Genomic DNA, 24652 nt, shown 5'->3' with positions numbered 1-24652 from the left:
TCCTTTTTCATGGTTTCTGGATCCAGTGATCTCTTTTCTCAACATGAGAAAGTTGCCGTACCTAGTCATAGCAAAGCCCTTCTCTATTTTAGTCTGGGATCTCTGAATGGTTAAGTTTGGTAACACCCAGCTGTACATTGATCCAAACTAGTCACGATTCTTCCATTGACCATCATTTCAGGGACAAGTACACAAACTTCAGCCTCAGGCAGAGAGCTGGTGTATTCCCTCCCTGTGACAGATTTCCTCTCGGATTAATGCAGCCACATTAATTCTACAGAGAGCAGTAATGAAGGAAGAAACCTGTGGCCAGTGCAAGTTGCAGCACACTGTTGTTTGCACTAGCAGAAGCAGTCTCTAAACCAAGGTCATAAGCTCAAATTTGTCTCTGATAAAACTGTTCCAGTGTACTGATGTCTACTAGTCCTGGAGCTCTAAAAACATATGTGGTTCCAGAAAACAGTAAAGTGAGTGGCTCATGCTGGATCTTCCATTTAAAAGCTCTAGTTCAACAATACAAAAATGGTCACTCACCCAGACTGCTCCTTCTGTGTTTACCCTCTGCTGTTGATAGGATGTTTTTAGTCCTACAGAACTGAAGAACTGCAGCATTAGAAGGGTTTGGCTCAGACCTTGTTAATTCATTGTGACTTTAATTGCACCTAAAAACGTTCCTTCTTTTGAAGATGCAAAGTCTAGGTCAGCTTCCAGACCCCAAACTGAACCTGCTAGTTCACAATTCCTCTATCAAACCAGATAATTTGCCACTTTAACATTGTACCTTCCAAGATACAGAAAGCCTGTAGCCACATACCATTTTCATTACTCATTGAAACACTGGAAAGAACGGTGGCGTGCAAGTGAACCAAACAAAAAATGAAACAGAAAATATGTCTGCATCTACAAGAAGTCATGAAGAATATCAGCTCTTTGTTTTTCAGTTGTATTTCAGCAAGGAAACAGAATTATTATATTCACCTTTCACACTGTGTCTTCTGGTCAGCTTGCAAGATTTGTATGTCCCGAGCTCCTCCCTTGTGTCCTCTGCTCAGACAGTAAGTTCTGCACCTCAGGGACATTGTCTGTTATGCTGGGCCAGTGCACGGGACAGCGGGCTGCTGGTCCATAGTAGGAGCTCTGCTGTAGCAGAAATATTAGTGAGTTAACTTCAGAATAACAAGATATAAAAGAGATGGTTGGAAGCTGACAGAAATGAGGCACAAAGCATTTTGTCTCAACACAAACTGGACCTCCTCCCCTCAGCGCCCTCCGAACTCACAACACTCCCCCAAACTCATCTTTTCTAACAAGGATGAGAGGACAGGACCAACATTTGCTGATGTGTCTTTCCCTCCCAGAAAGCCATTCTGGCCTATTTCACTACCTGCCTGTGTAGCAATGGACGAACAAGAGGGCCACAAAATTCGACCCTTCAGGAGTTCTTTCACTGAGCATCCTCTTGGCTGCTCTTTCTTATGCAACACAATTCAGAACTGCTCCTTCAGCCACACTGCTTCTGTGTCTGCCTCTGAGCAGCATCTCTGAACAGAAAATGAGTACCCTTGCAATCAAGTGGTGTTTTCTGAAGGAAACTAGAGCTTGTAGGATGAGAAACCCGCTACCTTTCCAGAGGGTGACTGGGAAGTACCCACAGAACAAGTAGAAGCATAGCAGTTCTGCAGCCTGAAAGACACACATAGGACATCTCAAGCCAAAGCCTGAGCAGTCATTGTCTATGCTTAATATGTTCCTTTTCAGCCTCAGTATTTCACTGCTTCTGACAGTCAGCTCCATAGACACTGTAACACTCATGCAACAGTGTGGCTGCAACCATCTTCTGACTTTGACCTCATCTCTCTTCTCAGTAGCATAAAGTGCTTTGGCTTTCCTACATCCCTCCAAATGTTCTAGCATTCCCCTCTGAGCCACAGGGAAAGTCCTGCTTGCAGCTGGTCCTTCCTCCCAAGAGGCTCTCTGTTTGGATGCCCAAAAGTCACCTGCTTCAGCTACTGCTGCACTAAGATCAATTGTTCTCTGGTGATTTCTCATTACCTCCATGTGCAGCTCCACCCTCTACCCCTGCCCCATATCTTTTACTTTGCAGAAAGGACAGCCTTTCCTTCCTGTGCTTCTGCTGTGCTTCACAGAACAGAATTTCTGGACAAAGTCTCTTAACCTGCAGGACAAGGAGGAGAAGCTTGAAAAACAAACATAAATGCTTAAAAAAACCATATGGAATACTAAAAGAGAAAAAAACCCCACATTGTCTTTTCAGTAAACCAGAGTGTTTGAGCCAAACAATAGGTGTCTTAGAAAAGCCAGGTCTGGCAGATATTTCCATAAAATCATAGCATCATAGAAGGGCTTGGGTTGGAAGGGACCTCTAAAGACCATCTAGTTCCAAACCCCCTGCCATGGGCAGGGACACCTTCCACTACACCAGGTTGCTCAAAGCCCCATCCAACCTGGCCTTGAACACTTCCAGCCATGGGGCATCCACAACCTCTCCGGGCAACCTGTTCCAGTGTTTCACCACCCTCACTGTAAAAAAATGTCTTCCTTATATCTAGTCTGAATCTACTCTCTTCTAGTTTAAAACCATTACCCCTTCTCCTTTTGCTACAGGCTCTACTAAAAAGTCTGTCCCCATCTTTCTTATAAGCCCCCTTTAAATTCTGAAAAGCTGCAATAAGGTCGCTCTGGAGCCTTCCCTTCTCCAGGCTGAACCACAACTCTCTCAGCTTTCCTCACAGGAGAGGTGTTCCATCCCTCTGATCATTTTGGTGGCCCTCCTCCAGACCTGCTCCAACATGTCCATGTCTTTCTTGTACTGAGGACTCCAGAGCTGGATGCAGTACTCCAGGTGGGGTCTCACCAGAGTGGAGTAGAGGGGCAGAATCCCCTCCCTCGACCCGCATGTCACACTTCTTTTGATGCAGCTAAGGATGCAATTGGCTTTCTTGGCTGCGAGCACACTTTGCCATGTCATACTCAGTTTTTCATCCACTAATACCCCCCAAGTCCTCCTCCACAGGCTGCTCTCAATCCACTCATCGCCCAGCCTGTATTTGTGCTTGGGATTGCCCCGACCCAGGTGCAGAACCTTGCACTTGGCCTTGTTGAACTTCATGAGGTTCACACGGGCCCACCTCTCAAGCCTGTCAGGGTCCCTCTGGATGGCATCCCTTCCCTCCAATATGTCGACCGCACCACACGGCTTGGTGTCATTGGCAAACTTGCTGAGGGTGCACTCAGTCCCACTGTCCGTGTCACCAACAAAGATGTTAAACAGCACCGGTCCCAACAGTGACCCCTGAGGAATGCCACTTGTCACTGGTCTACATTCGGACATTGAGCTGTTGACCTCAACTCTTTGAGTGCAACCTTCCAGCCAATCCCTCATCCACTGAGTGGTCCATCTGTCAAATCCATGTCTCTCCAATTTAGAGACAAGGATGTCATGTGGACAGTGTCAAATGCTTTGCACAAGTCGAGGTAGATGACGTCCATTGTTCTTCCCTTATCCACCAACGCTGGAACCCCATTGTAGAAGGCCACCAAATTTGTCAAGCATGATTTGCCCTTAGTGAAGCCATGTTGGCTGTCACTAATCACCTCCTTGTTTTCCATGTGCCTTAGCATAGTTTCCAGCAGGATATGCTCCATGATCTTGCCAGGCACAGAGGTGAGACTGACTGGCCTGTAGTTCCCCAGGTCTTCCTTTTTTCCCTTTTTAAAAATTTACATTTACATTTCTCCTTTTCCAGTCAGTGGAACTTTCACTGGACTGCCATGACTTCTGAAATATGATGGATAGTGGCTCAGCCACTTCATCCACCAGTTCCCTCAGGACCCCTGGATGCATCTCATCAGGTCCCATGGACTTGTGCACCTTCAGGTCCCTTAGATGGTCTCGAACCTGATCTCCTCCTACTGCGGGTGGTTCTTCATTCTCCCAGTCCCTGCCTTTGCTTTCTACAACTTGGGCGGTAGGGCTGGAGCACTTGCCGGTGAAGACTGAGGCAAAAAAGTCATTCAGCACCTCAGCCTTCTCCATGTCCCAGGTAACCAGGTCTCCTGTTTCCTTCCAGAGAGGGCCCACATTTTCCCTAGTCTTCCTTTTATCACCGATGTACCTACAGAAGCTTTTTCTTGTTGCCCTTGACGTCCCTAGCCAGATTTAATTCTATCAGCACTTTAGCTTTCCTAACGTGATCTCTGGCTGCTCAGACAATTTCTCTGTATTCCTCCCAGGCTACTTGTCCTTGCTTCCACCTTCTGTAGGCTTCCTTTTCGTGTTTGAGTTTGTCCAGGAGCTCCTTCTTCAACCATGCAGGCCTCCTGGAGTTTTTGCCTGACTTCCTCTTTGTTGGGATGCATCGCTCCTGAGCTTGGAAGAGGTGATCCTTGAATATTAACCAGCTCTCTTGTGCCTCCCTTTCCTCCAGGGCTTTATCCCATGGTCCTCTACCAACCAGATCCCTGAAGAGGCTAAAGTCTGTTCTCCTGAATTCCAGGGTAGCGAGCTTGCCATGCGTCCTCCTTGCTGCCCTAAAGATCTTGAACTCCACCATTTCATGGTCACTGCAGCCAAGGCTGCCCTTGAGTTTCACATTCCCCACCAGCCCCTCCTTGTTGGTGAGAACAATAGTGCAAAACACAAGGTAGCAGCCTTCTTTCTCGTGGTGTCCCCAGGGTACACAGGCACCTGCACATGTGCTGAGTGGGACAGGATTACCCAGCCTTTTGCACAGACCCATCATGCGTGTGCAGTTGGCACCTCCGCCTTACGTGAAAGATGTCCTACGAAAGCTCTGACCTGAGTCCTTCTTCCATCTGCCCTTCTGCAACTATTTTTGAGCCAAGCCCTTGAGCACGTCACTAAGCAGCTTGAGTGGGCTAGGATCCTAATACACAAAGATCCTTAAACTCTGTCAGAGGAAATTAAGACTTGCCAGGTATTTGCATGGCTAACTGACCCATCCAGACAGCCATTGCCTGGTGCCTCAGAGGAAACCTGGGTGGGTGATTCCGGGTCTTCAGGGAACAACACTGACTTGAAGATCTGGGCCTCAGCAAACCTCAGAGCATGCAGCCACAGGGCGGTACAGCAGACAGCAGTGTCGGGAAGTGCATTGTCATCTGCATGGAGGAACAGAGGACACAGGGAGAACTGCCAGCCTTCACTGTATGTCATGCACCTCTGCCACAGCAGCGAGAATACTGCTTCCCCACTAGCCTTTTTTTCTACAGCCTCCCTTTCAGCCACTGCAGTGGCACAGCAGCTTCATATATTCCACCCCTGCTGCAAACAAGGACAACATAGATCTGATCTCACATCACTCAGTTCTTCTCTGCTCCAAAGTGGAGCAGAAAGTTGGTGGCAGCCTGCCGTACAAGGAGGGGAAGCTGTGAAGAAATGGGTGCTGAATGCGCAATCAGGCAGGCAGCACCAGAGGGAGGAGTATTCAGCCAGCTAGCCCAGATTTGACTGTCAAGAAAAACAAAAACAAACCAACTTTCAAGGAGAATACTTCTATTTTTCGCATGTCACTACATGGAAAGTATTAGTTCATCAAACTGAAATTTTCTGATGGACAAAAGTTTTACTGGTGTTTTTGAAATTACATCTTTGTTTTAAAGTGTTCACTACCATCAAAATGTAGCAGCAGGAGCAGCAGTCAGAATCAGCAGGTCTCCTCCACTCACTGATGGCAGAGGACCGCATGAAGAGAAATAGTTGCAATAAGCTGCCATAAAACAGCTCTGGATATGGTCCACCCATATCTTCACTCACCTGCGCTTTTGGGAGCATCTTTCCAAGTATTTCTTGTAATGGATGCCCGTCAGTAGAGTGCAATCTCAAGAAAGGCAATAATAAAATCCAAATAGTATACAATGTGCCCTGTCCCCCTCCAGCCCCCAAAGCACAGTACAACAATGGGCACCGACGAAGAGCTGTGGCACGTCAGTGCTCCTCTAGGTGAACAGAGGTCTGCTGCTTGTGATTCACTTGCTCATTGCCCACACAGCAAGCCTTCAACACACGGACCGCTGTGTACATGGCAAGCAGCCCTGTAGGCTAAGAAGAGTATAATGGTTTGTGGGGACACAGTCTTTGCTCTGCTGCTGCAATTCTTTCCCCATCAGCACCTTGCACCAGCACACATTGCTGAGACAGCACCAGTCCAAAATCCAGACTTCCTCAGACTAACCAGCAGAGAGAACAAGGATAACCTAGGTTAAATGACCTCTGGCTCTCTTCAGGATATTCAGCACGGTGGCTTTTCTTATACAGCTTTTTGATTCTGCTACAGACATCAGGCAGGCCACCTGAGAGCAACCAGAACAACAGGCAGCCTGCAGGGAAGCAGACGGGAGGAGATCATGGGCAGGTCTGACTCCAGCTGTCTGTGCTGAGCTCTGAGAGCTGGGACACAGTGAAAAAGATGACCCGTCTTCTGGCTTCTCCCATAGGCATTGTCAGAGGTGATAAAGCCAGCCGAGGAAAATTCCTTTCTTCTGCTTTTAAGGGCTCCCTTGCACCTGCACCTCCCTGCAAAGCTCCCAAAACTTCCTGTAGACATTAGTGACTCGCTGGACTTGGCAGGGCAGCACAGCACACCCAGCTGCTGGCAACACAGAGGGTGCACGTACAAGATCTTTCTGCAGCACTCCATCTTCCCGTCAGCACTGACAACTCATTACAGCCCAGCCACCCTCATACTGATGTTCCCAGAGCCCCTGCTCTAGAGTTATACTGCTGGCTGGAAGTTTCAGATTCGGTTTGATTTTTACCATGACAGTGAAGAATCTGACAACAAAACCACCCTTGATCACCCTTGATACATGATCCCAGGTACATCCCCACAAGGCAAATGGAGAGTAATTCAAGCTTTTTTGTTTGTTTTAAATTTCCTGAAGTTTGGGGCCTGATTTGTTCTAAATACTGGGAATCAGCAGCTATGACATAAATATTACTATGAGAATACATGTATTTATAGCAGATGCAGAACAATTACATTTTCTTCTTTACAAAATACAGTTTTCTACCTGAAAAGCAAATGACCAACATTTGCCTTACCACTGTTGCTGCCAGCGCTGACGATGATGATGCCAGTGGAAGATGAAGCCAGCCTTGACAGCAGGTACCCAATTACTGTAACTTGCTCCCTGTGGGGTTTAGGGATCACGTATCAGGAGCCTGTGGAGCTACACAAAGATTAATGAAGTACTCCAGCCTCACATGTGAAGTTACTAAGGGAGTAAAGGGCCTTTAAGGCTTCTTCCACCTCCCATCTTCAAGTAAGCCTTCCAGCCACTCTGCAATAATGCTTACAGCAGAAATAATCAGGAGAGCTGCCAGGTCCAGCCTCTAAGCTCCAGCTAATCCTACGCAGCCCTCAGAGGAAGCCTCACCACGTGCAACAAGGTTGTCTGATCACAAACCCTTCCTCTGGCCACCCTAACGTGCCAGGGATCTCAACACTAGCAGCAACCTCCGCAGCAGCTGTGGGGGAGACCATTCCTTTTGCAGATGTGTCTACAAGTTCTAAACATCTGTTTCCCTTAACTACCAAAAGCCTTAGGGCTCAGTCAAAATCCACGGTGTTGAAAATACAGGCAGTAAGATTCAATGGCAGTAAGTGCCATGGCCCAAAGTGTAAATACAGTGCTTTGTGCTAGTCCCCTCTGCTTTTCATAGAAACCTAATCTCTCTTTCGACACATGGTCAAAACCTGTGCACTCTGTTAGATCTTTAAATAGCAGTCTGCTGTTCTTCAGGAGGGGCTCCCATCTCCAAAAATGGCCTCTTGTCCTCTTCCAAATGCTCCTTTGGAATGAGCCTCCTCCTGGGGCTGACGAGCCTCCCAAAAGCAGCAAGACTGCTGGTCCTAACATCATTCATTGCTGTTAATGCAGCCTCAGTGTCTTATCTTTCCTCTTGTCCTTTGACAGATGGCTATTTCCAGACCAGAGCTCTTGGGCTTCAAAGTAATGACAGTGATGTTGAAATTCAGCAGTTCCCCTGGAGAAGAAGCAGAGGTGTCTGTGCCATGCATGCAGTGCTATGAGGATGCTGCACACTACAGCTGTTAAAGCCACCTTCCAGAACAAGCTGTGAAAAATACACAACCGGGCTGTCCATTTTGTCATGTCTTCCTTCCCCTTTGCCTTTTCATAGCAGAGCAGAGGAATATAAACAAGTCCACAGTCCTGCCAGTATCCAGACTGTAGCTATTCTTGCCAAAAAGGCTGAAGGTGCTGGTGGAACCATGCTCTGGTCCCTGAGACAGAAACATCCACCAGAAAAAACACAAGGTGAAAGCCATCCTGTATCCTCCCACCACTAAGGAGAAGGCAGTAAAAGGAAAGGAGTGAATGGAGGCAAGTCTATGCTCAGGGGGGCAGGCGAACCCCCTCCTTGCCTACCTCGCCTTCCCAGGTGCCTCTATACAACAGGTATGAGGGTCTGGATTTGGAAGGTCAGTCAACTGATAACGTGGACGATGGTGCATCTACACCACCTGGTCAAGCTAAAGGGCAATAAGGAAATGCATAGGCACTGGAAACAGGGACAGGTATTCTGGAAAGAGCACAGGGGTGTTGCCTGATTGTGTAGCGAAGGCCAAGGTGCAGCTGGAGCTGAAGTTGGCAAGGGACGCAAAGAATAATAAGGGCTTCTATAGGTATGTCAGCCAGAAAAGGAAGGTCAAAGGAAGTGTACCACCCCGACGAACATGACTGACAAACTGATAACAACAGACGAGGAGAAGGCTGAGGTACTCAAATTTTTTGCCTCAGTTTTCACTGGCAATCTCTCCTCCCACACCTCTCAAGTGGATGGACCTCAAGGCAGGGGCTGGGGGAGCACTGTAAGCAGGTTTGAGACCACCTGAGGAACCTGAACATACGTAAGTCAATGGGACCTGACAAGATGCATGCCAGAGTCCTGAGGAAATTGGCTGATGTAGTTACCAAGCCACTCTCCATGATATTTGAAGTGATGGTAGTCAGGTGAAGTCCCCAGTGACTGGAAAAAGGGAAGCATTGCACCCATTTTTAAAAAGGCTGGAAAGAAGGACCCTGGGAACAACAAACCTGTCAGCCTCACCTCTGTGCCTGGGAAGACCATGGAACAGCTCCTCCTAGATGCTATGTTAAGGCACATGGAGGACAGGGAGGTGATTTAAGACAGCCAGCCTGGCTTCACCAAGGGCAATTCTTGCCTGACCAACATAGTGGCCTTCTACGATGGAGCAACTACATCAGTGGACGAAGGAAGAGCTACTGATGTCATCTATCTGGATTTCTGTAAGGCCATTCACACGGTCTGCCACAACATTCTTCTTTCTAAATTGGAGAGAGGTGGATTTGATAGGTGGACTACTCAATGGGTAAGGAATTGGCTGGATGGTTGTGTGTCCAGATGGAGATCAGTTATGAGTGCTGTCCCTCAAGGTCTATACTGGGACAAGTATCATTTAATATCTTCATCAATAACATAGACAGTGGGATTGAGTGTATCCTCAGCAAGTTTGCAGACAACACCAAGCTGAGTGGTGCGGTTGACGTGACTGAGGGATGGGATGCCGTTCAGAGGGACCTAGACAAGCTTGAGAAGTGAGCCCATATGAACCTCGTGAGGTTCAACAAGGCCAAGTGCTAGGTCCTGCACCTGGGTCGGGGCAATCCCAAGCACAAATACAGGCTTGGGGATGAAGGGATTGAGAGCAGCCCTGTGGAGAAGGACTTGGGGGTATTAGTGGATGAAAAACTGAGTATGACATGGCAAAGTGTGCTCGCAGCCCAGAAAGCCAACCGTATCCTGGGCTGCATCAAAAGGAGCGTGACCAGCAGGTCGAGGGAGGGGATTCTGCCCCTCTACTCCACTCTGGTGAGACCCCACCTGGAGTAACTGCATCCAGCTCTGGAGTCCTCAGTACAAGAAAGACATGGACATGTTGGAGCAGGTCTGGAGGAGGGCCACCAAAATGATCAGAGGGATGGAACACCTCTCCTGTGAGGAAAGGCTGAGAGAGTTGTGGTTGTTCAGCCTGGAGAAGGGAAGGCTCCAGAGAGACCTTATTGCAGCTTTTCAGAATTTAAAGGGGGCTTATAAGAAAGATGGGGACAGACTTTTTAGTAAAGCCTGTAGCAAAAGGAGAAGGGGTAATGGTTTTAAACTAGAAGAGAGTAGATTCAGACTAGATATAAGGAAGACATTTTTTTACAGTGAGGGTGGTGAAACACTGGAACAGGTTGCCCGGAGAGGTTGTGGATGCCCCATGGCTGGAAGTGTTCAAGGCCAGGTTGGATGGGGCTTTGAGCAACCTGGTGTAGTGGAAGGTGTCCCTGCCCATGGCAGGGGGTTTGGAACTAGATGGTCTTTAGAGGTCCCTTCCAACCCAAACCATTCTATGATTCTATGATTTTACCTCCTGTGTAGCTGGTGAGACGTCCTTACCCTGTGCAGTTCAGAGACAAAGCGGGGCTGGTCCCTGCCAGGGCTACCCCAACTCATCAGGCATGGTCTTCCCTGGAGAGCAGTTATCTACCATATGTTGCCCTCACAAACTCTGAAAAGCAGAAACTGCAGCAGCAAGGTGTTCTATTTTGCCACATGGCCTGTCTCCTTGGTTTGGAGAACAGCACAAAGCAGCCCTTCAGCTCATGCTCAGCCTCTCTGCTGTCAGAAAGCCACATTTTTTTTTTTCCACCTGCTTCCAGAGATCACAGGGACAGCAAAAGAAAGCTTCAGCCCAGGTTCTTGTTGAAGTCCTCCCCAGCCAATGAACACCGCTGACTCTGGAGAAAGCCTGGGCTCCTGTGGGATGAGAGGTGTAGTCTGTGGTCCCTCAACCAAGGAAGGAGTCTTCACCCTCAACAGCAGAATCGGGTGTGAAGCTGCTTGGATCAGGCAGATGCAAGTTCAGGAGAACAGGCAGGTTCTCACACAGCCGAACGCACATCTCTGCTGACCAGCCAGGGGATCTGGGTCATGTAATGAATGGGTCAGCTACAGGGTAGGAAGCTATTGACACAACTGGCAATGTCTGCTCCTTCAGCTGCTGCTCTTGTCCAAGTACCACCACAGAGTAAGCACGTTCTTTGCTTCCTAGGCAGGCAGCAGCAAACTGAGCTCATTCTTGATGAACATAGCTCATTGTGAGCCTGGGCTGCATCAGAAGACACTTTTGGGAGGACTGGGCGTCTCTGCATGAAAGCTTTTGAAGGTCAGCCAGCCCTGGCAAGCCACTGGGACAGAACAGTAATTTACAGATTTTCCACATAGTAGCTTCTAAAGATGTTCTCTGAGATATGGTCAGGAGAAACAGCTGGGCCAGAGGAACAGAATTCAAGCTTCCATGGCAACCTGGACTCCCACCAGAATGCAAGCAAACCCCAACTGGGAAGACGATACCAAAAACCACTCCAAGAATGTTTCTGCCTGTGTAGCACCTGGCCCACAAGGGCACTCCTCTTCTTAGGAGACATTTGACCCAAGACACCAACCCTGAAATGCTACTGAGACTGCCCAGTACTCATGATTTGAGTTCTGCCCAGAAGCAGGAGCAGCTGGATGGCATGTGGTCATGGAGGCAGAGCCCACATCCACAAGTACAGCCCAGCAGCCAGCATTCACCCATTACCTCCCAGCTTCAACATCCCTCAGGACTCTGCCCAGGCTCATGTCCATGCAAACACAGCGGACGCTGTCAGGGCAGGCCTCCTTTCTCTTCCAACGACCAAGGATTTTTTTACAGAAATTGAGGATTTTTACGGGCCTCTGTCACGGCTCCCATCTCCAGCCCCTGCAGCAAGGCAGGTGAACAGTTAAGGAAAAAGGAACATGAATACGTGGGCTGGGGTGGGCCATGCTGCTGTCATTATTTGGCTGTGATTGAGCTGCTTCTGTTACAGTTTCCACAATCACACAATTAAATAACAGAACCCTTGCAAAAAGAGGGGGAAAAAAGGAAAAAAAAGAAACAAAACACAAAAAGAAAAAAATCACTGTGGTCATCCTGTCTCATAAGTCAACACAATATAAGCAAATGAGCAAATCTGTGATGTTTCCCTAGCTTTTGCGGAGACAAGCTGCATTCCCATGGGGCTTGCCCAGATCAAAGGCCAGCCCAAATTGCCCACACAAAAGTTTCTGCCATGTGAGAGTCATGGACCCATCTAGGCCTCATCCTGCTGCCCAAGGAGGAGGGTCCAGAGCAGGATCCTCCCCATGGCTACAAACATCCTCATGTGTCATGACGCCAGTCCCCTCACCCATTACAGCAGCACTGCTTCTCCTCACAAGGAAAACACCCCCATGACACCGCTCAATATTGCCAGCTGTCACTAATAGGATTGAGGTCTGTTATCCTCCATATTCTTATGTCAGCTGCTTGTCTGATCACCTCTGCTTATAATTGCTTTGGTACCACAGGATGGCCTGCTTTCTTAACAAGGACTTCACAGCTGAGCTGATGTCCCTCTGACCAGGTGAAGGTCCTGAGCTCTTCAGCTTGGCCTCTCCATGTTGAGGAAGCTGAGCTAGGACCCAGAAAATGAGCAGCTTTGACTTGATTAAAAGGGGAAGGAACCCTACAGCACAAGCCGCTGGGTCGGCAAGCTTATGACCTAGCGCTGCGCAGAAGTATGGGCCACGAACCCTCCAGGCTGGTCAGCACACCACCACAACCCGAGACTCTTGTGTACATTCTCTGATTCATCTACTGCCATTGGCAGCCAGAAAGAGAACCTGTGCTGCGCTAGAAACATACGACCTTGTGTGCTAAGCAAGACCAGGCAAGTCCAGCACCATCCGATTACAGCACCACTGTGCACAAGCCTTCTCCAGCCCCCCTCCAAGCAAGCAGTCACCACTTCGGATTGCCCTGATTTCAGTGAGCAGGCGAGCAAGTTCTGGCTTGTCAGATGTTGTCACCAACTACCTCAGGCAAGCGCACCAATCTGACTTAATTAGTTTTTCATGGAGCCATCAGTGCATCTTGGGTTTTAGGCTTTTGTTTCTACAGAATGAAAGTACTTTGCACTTGAGTGGCTCATCACAGCTTGAACAACAAAGTGACAGCCCCCACTATGCCCACTCATCAGCCCACCCTCAGAGCCAGGGCAGCTTCTGACCCCAGGAAAATGGACCCACACTGTGTAACCGGACAGACTGCAGCAGTCTGAGGGACTGTCATTTCTGATGTCCCCTGCAGCTGCTTAAGAAGTCACAGTCCTTGACTGGACTCCTCCCACGATGCACTATATCCTCCAGTCTTAAAGGAGGAAAATAGCACATCATGTGGTAAGAAAGCCATGAAGCGCTTCAGGAGGTGCAATCCGTGTCAGAAACATCATGTGCCCAAGCAGCAGTTCCCACAAAGTGCTGCCAGGTCATAGCATTATTTCCTTCTCAACCAAAATGGAAAAACCTTTGATACTCAGCACTTCTTTGTAATGTCAGGAAAAGAATTACCACCACTACCAGCTTCCCCCAGAAAAAATAAAAAAAAAAGCACTGTTGCTTTTTAATGTTATTGGAAACCCAGGTCTTCACCAACAAACAGTTGCTGCCAGGAAACAAAAAAAAAAGAAAAAAGAAAAAAAAAAGGAAACTTTCCACCTGCTGTAAGTCAAAAACAGTCAGCAGGAGAATTTTGAGCACGTGGCAACCCAGGGAAGACTGGAGAGATTCTGCTTCAGGCCGTGGTGCTGCTGAACTCTGCCTGATGCAATTTCTGCACACAGATGATGCTTCCCAGGAACAGCAGGGACACCCCCAGAGATACAGCCTGTGCTGCCTGTACTTGCACATTCCAACTGCCCGAGTCCTCCGACCTTCCTCTTTCCCACAGCACTGGTCAGGTTTTACACGGACGCACTCCGGCTGTGAAAGACCACAGTATCTTCACAGGTGCATGTCACTTGGGACAAAGCTTCTCAGAGCCCCAGCCACAGCTTTCTGGTGCTTTTCACAGGGGAACCTGCCATGCAGCAGATGTTTCCCTGCACCAACACGGTCTGAGGTCGAGGTGCCCATGGCGGAGAGGAATGCCATGAGACCCCGTGCCACCTCCGGACACACGGTTTACTGGTGAGGGCACAGACTCAGCACTGCTGGCAAGGTGGCTCCACGTCCAGCCCTGTGCCAGGGCCTTGTTGTGTTGCCTCAAGCTTTCAAAAGACCGATTAACAAATAAGAAGGCAGTGATAGGTTAAAGAAAAAAAAAAAAATCTAAAACATGAGAAGTGTGGTATGTTTGCTATTCAAGGACTGTTTAGATTATGTGTACTCAAAGTAAAGCTTACTTAGTTTAAGATTCTACTCACAACAGAGGATGCTTAAAGAGTCACAGACCTGCTAATTAAGGACACACATCCTCCTTTGGGTTGGCAAGAGAAACAAAGACCCTGGTGTCCTCAGATGACACGTGACCATAAAAGGACAAAAGGAGTAGGGGTATTCTTCCCCGAACGACCACCAAAGACCCCCAGAGATGTGCAGGCATAGAAGACTCTGGGATGATTGCTCAAGAGAACAACATGTCATGCTTGCTCAACATAATGAATATAATGAATATGCAATAGTTAGGCAGAACATGTGTATTAGATAGGCATGGTGTTTTAACTGTAGTGTATAAGTATGGACTGAAAACCTCAGCGGGCGTGCACGATTTGTGGCAATCTTCCACCTTGCACCCTGAGCAGAATAAAGCAATGTCTCCTCTCTAAACATACTTTGTGTATTTTGGGTGTTACTTTCTGATGGGGTAACACTTGCAGCAGAACAACAGTGGAAGAGACCCGTGGCTGCTCGCCAGCTGAAGGATGAACCTGAAGCCCCAAATAAACTATAATCTGCACAGCAATCACCTAGCACAGCCATCTTCCAAGAAGCCCAGAGGAATCTGTCATGTGGCATTTTTAAGCAAAAGCCAAGTAACACCTGGCCAGACCCAGGGAGCCAGGAGCACATCTTGTAGTTTGCCTGAGAACAGATACAAACAGCAGAGGAGCAGGGTGACTGGTGTTGCCAGATTATGCTTACCGCTGCCAGATACTCATGAAGATGATCCCTTTGCCTCTTTTAGCTTGACCAGACATACTACTGGTGGCCAGAAGCCATTAGTGACCATGAGCACAAGTTAGCCATTCACTGCTGCTCTCCCCAGCCAATCTGCAAGGCAGTGCCAGCTGTTAGCTTGCTTTCTGAAGTCATTTGCAAGTCTGGCCTGCACCATTACACCCTCACTGTGCTCTGGCTTCCTGCAGACATAACAGGCTTCATATCTGAATTAGTTTTAAAATATGAGGTTCTGGATATAGCATGCAAAGACTTCAGGCGCCAAATAAAAATCATTTTAGCAAAGGCCCTACATCCTTGCCTGGCTTATATATTTAGAGCAGAAGGGGACAAGTAAGAATAGCTTTGTGTATGGTCCATTACACATAAACTGAACAAAATGATAAACAGAATGTTCAAGGTGGAAAGGAGAAAAATCAATACTTCCACTCCTGAATAGCTTTCACTTCCAAAAATAGACTTGTTGGAAGTGTGCGAAGATTTTCATCCCTTCAGCTGTATCTCTCTGGACAAGAACTGCCAGCACAGAAGAAATGTTCCCCTCTAATTTCCTAACTTAGCTTTCCAAGAGTAACTTCTTTTCACAGTGATGAAAAGAACTGCCTGTAAGTGTATAGTTGGATCCTCTTCCCCAGCCCCTGTATGCACAATACCACGAAATCAAGCAGGTCGCCCCATTAGCAACACTTTTCATGCCACCTGCAATTTGCACAACAGGGAAAAAAAAAAAAAAAGAGGATTCTGTGCAGAACTCCACATATTGGCATGGATCTCCATGTCCTGATGCAGACCTTGAACAAAGAAACATGCCTGTAAAGTTCAGCATTCTGGAGTATTTCCCATGTCTTCCTGGGATTGTTCATGCAGAAGAAAACTCACCACAGCATACACAAGTTTAGGGCAGGCAATGCAACAGGTTCCTCCATACCTGTTGATAAAGACGATCTTTACATGTGCCTCAGATTTCACTGAGCATTAAGACTATATGCTGGGAAACAACTTCCGCATAGCCTTTTGGCAAATGCCAAGAAAGGAAGAATAAAGAAAGGGAAAATATATGCACCTGAAAAAGACTGATTTGGGAATTTCATGCTGCACACAGAGCCATTTCACAAAAGCCTAAGAGCTTCTCTTCAGCTTTAAAAATGCCAGGCTCTTTGCAAGCATTACCGCCCAGATAACTAAATAGCATTAAACTCACTGCTCTATTTGCTAGCAGCTTGCTTAGCAAGAATTTAAAGGGTAATTTACTAAAACTTATAGAGGAATGAAACCCAGGATAAATTAGATAGCACTACACTGGGAAATGTGTGCCATATGCCTGCTACCAAGAGCTAAATTAAAGAAGCAAAGGAGTCTCCACCACAGCAGGTTCCACACTTGGCCGCAAGCCCAGCTGCACTCAAACGCTGCCATTTCTGCTGCTGAGCCACTCTTTCCTACAACAGTTGCAGTTGGTACAGGACATGACCAAGAAGCTTTGGTGGAAAAGAACTTTACCTGCCATTTCCAGGAAGGCTTCACTGGCTTCTTTCAAGCCCCCTGCCCATCCAGAGCCCTCCTACCCCTCTACTGTTGTCTGAGAGAGACCTGTCTCCACATCACTGTCTCTATTACCTCTTTAGTATCATGGGGCTGGACACAGGGCCAGCCTCTTCCTTTGAGTTGTGCTGCGTCCTTGCAATCATTCCAGTGCACCCTCGCTTTTGGCCTTCCCACCCAGTTTGGTCCCAGAGCTTACTCATCAGTCTGGCCAGAGCAGCACACGCTGATTCACAAATGGAGGCATGGAGCAAGGGTTAGATGCCTCTCTAGCTGACATCAGCTGGAATTTATGCAGGGAGAATGAAATGTTGCCTTGCAGACTTCCAGATTTTTTTTTCTTCTCCAGCTTGGACTTTTATCAGGTTGTATGATAGTGTCCTGGCTTCAGCTGGGATATAGTTTTCTTCCTAGTAGATGGTACAGTGTGTTTTGGATTTAGTGTGGAAACAATGTTGATAACAACACTGATGTTTTAGCTGTTGCTAAGTCGTGCTTATCCTAAGGTAAAGATTTTTCAGTTTCCTCAGACATCATCCTCAGTTTCATCAGAGAGATGACCTGAACTAGCCAGATGGATATTCCATACCATAGAATGTCATCCTCAGTACATAAACTGGGGGGAGTTGGCCAAGAGGGGTGGGTCACTGCTCGGCTATCGGTGATCAGGTGGTGAGCAACTGCATTGTGCATCACTTGTCTTTTCTTGCATCTGATTTCTCTCTTTGTTATATTCCTTTTCATTACAATTATTATTATTGTTATACTTTATTATTATTGTTGTTGTTGTTGTTATATTTTATTTTAGTTATTAAACTGTTCTTATCTCAAACCACGAGTTTCACTTTTTTTTTTTTTTCCTGATTCTCCTTCCCATCCCACTGGGAGCGGGGAGGAGTGAGAGAGCAGCTGCGTGGTGCTTAGTTGCTGGCTGGGGTTAAACCACAACAGATAGCCCTCTGAACATTTCTCTCTGCCTTGCTTCAGAGAACCCCATATGGGAGTGGGAACAGCACCACAGAAAGACATAAAGCGGAGGAAATGGTTCACTGGGGGCTTCCCATCTAACATGACTATGATTTCCATCTCCAATTCTGCAGGTTCTTCTAGGCCAGGAGGACTGCTCCTCCAGGACAAGACCCCCATGACTAATGGGCTTTCTAACGTTTCTTGTCTTATAACCCCTTTAGACCATTCAGCCACATCTCACTGGTGGGTTAAGTCTCAGCCAAATCTGCCAGGAAGTAGAAACTTCAGATAGCTTCCCACTACTGTAGTAAACGTCTTCAGCAAGGGAGCCACAGACAAGCTGCTGCAGAGTGTTAGCAAAAACGTACGATGCTCAAGAGGCGGAGATCAGAAATGCACATCCAGAACAGGTTACCCAGGCGGAAGCTGGAAGGTGTGTTTTCAGTGGTTAGATAGCTGTCGTGAGCACATACAAATGGAGAAAATCCAGTCACTTTGACCAACAACACAAAAATCTGTAACACCTACCAGATGAACACGTGCTGCCGCCCTGACCTTATCTGCTGTCCTTCACAGAGTTCTGATCTCTGTGCTCCAGCTGCCCTGCAGAGATCCTAGATCCTGCCTTTGCCCAGCGAGACCACTGCCTTTGGTGATGAAGCAGCTCTCCAGAGCACTGCACCTGATGCTTGCATGTTAAAGCCACTCTGACTTCTGCCCCCTCAAGCTCAGGTGAAATTTCTCTCAATATTTTTCCACTGTGGTTATAAAGGCAAAATCATTGACTGTGAATTCCGCAACAGAGAGGTGTTGGGGTTTTTTTGTTTGCTTGTTTTGTTGTTTGGGGTGTGGGGCCACATGTATATCTTCCTCCCATGAAAAAGAAAATTAGCTTACAGCGTTTGGTGCAAGATTAGGCCAGAAACCACTAAACAAGTCACCTAAATGAAGAGAGAGGCACACAAAATTCAAGGTCATGAACATTACATTCACACAGACATAGCAGAAACAGCTGCCACCCAGCGAGCCAGGTATTTCTGGGTAAAAGATAACAGTAGGACATTAGACCAAACCTCAGAGCCACCAGCTTTCTACAAGACCCCTGGGTTAGCGTGGCACAATCTCTCCCACTGTATCAGCCTGGCCACCGCCAGCTAAGCCGGTCCACCAACACTTCTTCGACGACAGCCAGGTTTGGGGCAGACATCCCTGGAGCTGGCTATAAACTCCAGCAGCAAAGCAATTTTCCACCCGGCTTTTGAGAAACAGTCGATGCCGAGCGAATCCAGCAGTACTACTTACTGCAACACCTCTTTTCACCCAAAACCGCCAGTTTTGACCCTCTCGGCTAACAAGCGCTGCTCCGCATCTCCACCGGTACCACCGGCGGCGGGACCCAGCCCAGCCCCGTCCACGGCCGCCTCCCCGGGGGTACGACCGCACGGAGAGCGGCGGCGGCACCGGACAACGCTCAGCGATCGCAGCACCGCGGGCCGAGGACCGGACCGAGCCCGTCCGTTCCCGCAGAAAGCTCCACGGCCGCCTCCACCCATCCCGTGGCCCCTTCGTGGGCTGCCTCGGCCGCCTTCACCCGGGACCGGGGGGGGGTGGTCCCGCAGCTCCGGTATTCCTGGGACGGGAAGGGATCCACACCCGACCCCGCCGCCGCTGCGGAGAAAGAGTCCCCCGTTACCTGCTGCCGAGAACGGAGCGCTGAACCGGCTGCGCTAGGGCAGGGGCGGCCTCTGACCGGGAAGGCGGGACCGGGGCAGTGGGGCGTGGCGCCACGCCTCCCCCTGTGGACCACGCCCCCGCCCCGCCCAGCCACGCCCCACCCGCCAGCGGGGCGAACCCCCCGGCTCCGGCCCGCTTTCACGTCTGCTTTCCTCCGCGCCGCTGTTTCGACGCTGCGTCGCGGTGGGGGGCATGTCCCCAACGAGTTTGGACCCACCACAACCCCGGCCCCTTGTCCCCAAGGAGTTTGGACCCACCACAACCCCGGCCCCTTGTCCCCAAGGAGTTTGGACCCACCACAACCCCGGCCCCTTGTCCCCAAGGAGTTTGGACCCACCACAACCCCGGCCCCTTGTCCCCAAGGAGTTTGGACCCACCACAACCCCAGCCCCTTGTCCCCAAGGAGTTTGGACCCACCACAACCCCGGCCCCTTGTCCCCAAGGAGTTTGGACCCACCACAACCCCGGCCCCTTGTCCCCAAAGAGTTTGGACCCACCACAATCCTCGCTGCATGTCCCCAAAGAGTTTGGACCCATGACAATCCTGGCCGCATGTCCCCAAGGAGCTTGGACCCACCACAATCCGGTGGCATGTCCCCAAAGACAACCTGCATTTGGACCCACCACAATGCCGGCGCCTTGTCCCCAAAGAGTTTGGACCCACCACAATCCTGGCCACATGTCCCCAGTGAGTTTGGACCCACCACATTCCCAGCAGCATGTCCCCAAAGAGTTTGGACCCACCACAATCCCGGCGGCTCGTCCCCAAAGAGTTTGGACCCACCACAATCCCAGTGGCAAGCTCCCAAAGAGAACCTGCGTTTGGATGCACCACAATACCAGCAGCATGTCCCCAGGGAGTTTGGACCCACCACAATCCTGGCCCCTTGTCCCCAAAGAGTTTGGACCCACCACAACCCCGGCCCCTTGTCCCCAAGGAGTTTGGACCCACCACAATCCCGGCCCCTTGTCCCCAAGGAGTTTGGACCCACCACAACCCCGGCCCCTTGTCCCCAAAGAGTTTGGACCCACCACAACCCCGGCCCCTTGTCCCCAAGGAGTTTGGACCCACCACAACCCCGGCCCCTTGTCCCCAAAGAGTTTGGACCCACCACAATCCCGGCCCCTTGTCCCCAAGGAGTTTGGACCCACCACAACCCCGGCCCCTTGTCCCCAAAGAGTTTGGACCCACCACAATCCTCGCTGCATGTCCCCAAAGAGTTTGGACCCATGACAATCCTGGCCGCATGTCCCCAAGGAGCTTGGACCCACCACAATCCCAGTGCCTTGTCCCCAAAGAGTTTGGACCCACCACAATCCGGTGGCATGTCCCCAAAGACAACCTGCATTTGGACCCACCACAATGCCGGCGCCTTGTCCCCAAAGAGTTTGGACCCACCACAATCCTGGCCACATGTCCCCAGTGAGTTTGGACCCACCACATTCCCAGCAGCATGTCCCCAAAGAGTTTGGACCCACCACAATCCCGGCGGCTCGTCCCCAAAGAGTTTGGACCCACCACAATCCCAGTGGCAAGCTCCCAAAGAGAACCTGCGTTTGGATGCACCACAATACCAGCAGCATGTCCCCAGGGAGTTTGGACCCACCACAATCCTGGCCCCTTGTCCCCAAAGAGTTTGGACCCACCACAATCCCGGCCCCTTGTCCCCAAGGAGTTTGGACCCACCACAATCCCGGCCCCTTGTCCCCAAGGAGTTTGGACCCACCACAACCCCGGCCCCTTGTCCCCAAGGAGTTTGGACCCACCACAATCCCGGCCCCTTGTCCCCAAGGAGTTTGGACCCACCACAATCCCAGCCCCTTGTCCCCAAGGAGTTTGGACCCACCACAATCCCGGCCCCTTGTCCCCAAGGAGTTTGGACCCACCACAACCCCGGCCCCTTGTCCCCAAAGAGTTTGGACCCACCACAATCCTCGCTGCATGTCCCCAAAGAGTTTGGACCCATGACAATCCTGGCCGCATGTCCCCAAGGAGCTTGGACCCACCACAATCCGGTGGCATGTCCCCAAAGACAACCTGCATTTGGACCCACCACAATGCCGGCGCCTTGTCCCCAAAGAGTTTGGACCACCACAATCCTGGCCACATGTCCCCAGTGAGTTTGGACCCACCACATTCCCAGCAGCATGTCCCCAAAGAGTTTGGACCCGCCACAATCCCGGCGGCTCGTCCCCAAAGAGTTTGGACCCACCACAATCCCAGTGGCAAGTTCCCAAAGAGAACCTGCGTTTGGACGCACCACAATACCAGCAGCATGTCCCCAGGGAGTTTGGACCCACCACAATCCTGGCCACATGTCCCCAACAAGTTTGGACCCACCACAATCCCGGCAGCATGTCCCCAAAGAGTTTGGATCCACCACAATCCCGGTGGCATGTCCCCAAGGAGTTTGGACCCACCACAATCCCAGCGGCATGTCCCCAAAGAGAACGTGCGTTTGGACCCACCACAATACCAGCAGTATGTCCCCAGTGAGTTTGGACCCACCACAATCCCGGCAGCATGTCCCCAAAGACAGACCGTGTTTGGACCCACCACAATCCTGCCGATAAAGGCAATTAAGGCGGTCCCGTTTCAACAGAAAATTGGGCAGTCGAGCGATGCTGCCCGTGCCTACAGCTGCGGCCGGCCTGCCCGCCTCTTGCCCCGCAGGTTTCCCGCAGGCGACCTGACACCACGTGCTGCACGTGCACTGGCTTTGAGCGGCTCTTCCTGACTTCACGTTTCCAAGGAAGTCCCAGGTTTTCCCAGCCTCTGTGATGTTTCGGAGAGGCCAAATCCAGCAGCCTGGTAAGAGGTGGAGTTGCTGCACCTCCTTGCCCCCAGGTCCAACCAGCAGCAAGACTCAGGACATATTCCCCAACGGCACGTATGAAAACACACACCCACAGCACATACCTACGTGGTCGTCCACACAGAGCAACACTGACATGCACGCAGTGACCACATGAACAGAAACAGCACCAGCAGCCTCAACTTGTTCTCCTCTCTGGTTGACCAGCATAAAGTTCCCTTAGTGGGAAATACGTATATACATACGTGTATGTGTGTGTGTACAATATGGGTCCCTCCAGCAGCCAGGCACAGATACCATCAGCCTGGTAGCTGCCCCTGGGCACCAGTCTCCCCAGGTGCTGGCACATACAAGCACATACAAGTCTTTGAGGCCACGGCCCCACTCCAGCTGCTGGATCAGACCCTCTCGCAGACACCAGCACAGACACACAGACGTACAGAGCTGCCAAGGATTGCCCTGGTCCCCCCAATAGCCAGCCCCTCTGGTGGTCTTGCCCCTAGACACCCACACCCCCGACTCCCTGGCCACATCTCCTCCTCGCTGCTTGTTTGGCTGGAACGTCACCAGCGCTTGCACACTTGGTTGCACACCCACAACCGCTCCAGGTGCTGCACCACTGACACACGGGCTGCTCTCACACACACACACACACCAGATAGAGAGTCCCTCACTCAGAAAAAAATACTAGATGTGGAGTTGAATAAGGCGGCAGGACAGACTGTGCTGAGCCAGCAGGGCACAGCCAGACAAGCATCCTGATCGGAAAACCATTTATATGCTGCCAGCCCTTTTTATTCCCTTATCCCTCTGTTTTCCCATGTTTGTTCTCCCCAAACCATGTCAATATCTGGGTTTCCCCACACTTGGTTCCTCCCCTGGGCATCCTGTAATAAGCCTTGTGCAATCCCGGAATGCTCTTCCCCTGCACCCCATAAAGTGTCCCATGTTGATGGCAGGGACCTCCCTTGGTCCCAAGTGTGCTCAGATGTTGATTCCTTTTGATAGGTTTTGTGCCTGGACTGTGGGGCTGAGCCTTTCCTGGGACAGCCCTGGGAGGGCCCTGGACAGAATTTGCCTTCCTCTGAGTCCCTAATTTGTGTTCCCAACTGCCTTTGTGCCCCTTTGCTCCTCTGGGCTTGTGGAGGTGGGCTTCTGATGGGCTGATGACTCCTGTATGGGCCAGGGAGTAGACAGGGCAGGGTATTATTTGGGTTTCCCAGGCTGTTGTTGCCTCTCTGTGCTCCTCTGTGTGTGTGCAGAGCTGCTTCTACCACATAAACACAGTGTGCAATGCTCTCGCTCCAGGTAGTCTGGGCATAAAGGTCTTGGTGGTGCTAAGGACAAAGAAAGTGGGTGCAAGGCTGCTTGGAGATTGCCTGACACTGTGTGACTTTCATTAGGCACTGCGCAAATGGGGACACAGGAACCCACATCCACTGTGTCAGCTCTTCCTTTCCTTCTCTGACATCAGCCTTTGCTGTAAAAATGCCCTGCTCTGTGTTTAAACTCCTCTGCGACTGTCTGCAGCTCTTTATTTAGCACAAGGCTGGCCAGGAAATGAAGACTCACCTACTGAGAGGTATTGATTTTTTCTGTTTTGCGCCCTTCTGGTTCTGCTCTTTCATACTCCCCAATTAGCCAGAGTATTTCTGCACTGCGGGTCCTTCTGCCTTTACCTTTGCTGCTCTTTCTGCTCCTTTTTCAGGGACTGCCCTTCTCCCAAATCAAATCACCCACAGAAACTATGGTTATTTTTCTTTTCTGCAGATGTAAAAGCTGAGTTTGTCTGGCACCTTCCATGATCAGTACTACTCTGTGGTCACTGAACTTAACCAAAAATGAGGTTGGGGCCTGACATCTGTAATTAATAGAACATTAAACAGTGCCCAGGAAAAGCTTTTGCATCAACTGCTGATTCATGCAGCTTTCCCGGACAATCTACATCACATTTCCCTTCCTACCAGTGCCCCAGATGGTCTTTTCAAGCTATCCACACAGGAAGCAGAAGCTTAATTAAAAAAGAAATTAAGCCATAGTTCTCTTTTCTGAAGATGAAAAGCGGTATCCACTAACAAGAGAAATCAGAGCTTCATACCAAGCTACCAAATGTATTAGATTTGTACCTGTGTATGGTGGAACTGAGGATGTGTTTTTCTTCTCTCTGATTATTCTAAGCTTCAGAAGCCTGGGGAACGTTTCTACAGAAAGTTATAAGACATTCTGTGTCTAAACAGCGTTCTTCACTGCTCATGTTTTGATCATGTCACAGCTGACCTACAAAAGCCTCTTGTCTGGGGAAACATTTCAAAACTATTTGGAAACAAGTTGCTGCTTGCCTGCCAAGCTGTGTCTATGAAGAATGCAAGAATATCAAACCTCCGGGAGCCCATCCTAGCCATAAGCTGAACCTGTGAACCCATCTCCATGTCCCACGATCCAGGTAATTGCTCTGGAATTGCTGGGCTTAAGGATTCAGAAAGCTGCGCCTGCTGAA

At 49.7% G+C, this 24652-nt stretch overlaps 1 protein-coding gene across 5 annotated transcripts in view; it reads right to left on the bottom strand.

The window, feature by feature from the left end:
* FRMPD1 (FERM and PDZ domain containing 1) overlaps positions 1-19388 on the bottom strand; it is a 46116-nt gene extending 26728 nt beyond the window's left edge. For 3 of the 5 annotated variants that reach the window (XM_030003833.1, XM_030003836.1, XM_030003838.1), the window contains exons 1-2: positions 19299-19388; positions 979-1140 (exon numbers count right to left, since the gene is read on the bottom strand). The gene's annotated coding sequence lies outside the window, so the exon portion shown is untranslated. The remainder of the gene's footprint in view (positions 1-978; positions 1141-19298) is intronic. The other 2 variants (XM_030003834.1, XM_030003835.1) reach the window with 2 other exon arrangements.
* Between the last annotated feature and the right edge of the window lie 5264 nt (positions 19389-24652).

The sequence above is a fragment of the Aquila chrysaetos genome, chromosome Z, assembly GCF_900496995.4.
Source record: "Aquila chrysaetos chrysaetos chromosome Z, bAquChr1.4, whole genome shotgun sequence".
Classification (NCBI taxonomy): domain Eukaryota; kingdom Metazoa; phylum Chordata; class Aves; order Accipitriformes; family Accipitridae; genus Aquila; species Aquila chrysaetos.
Note: the sequence above shows the minus strand (reverse complement) of the source record. Positions and strands in the feature narration are given on the sequence as shown.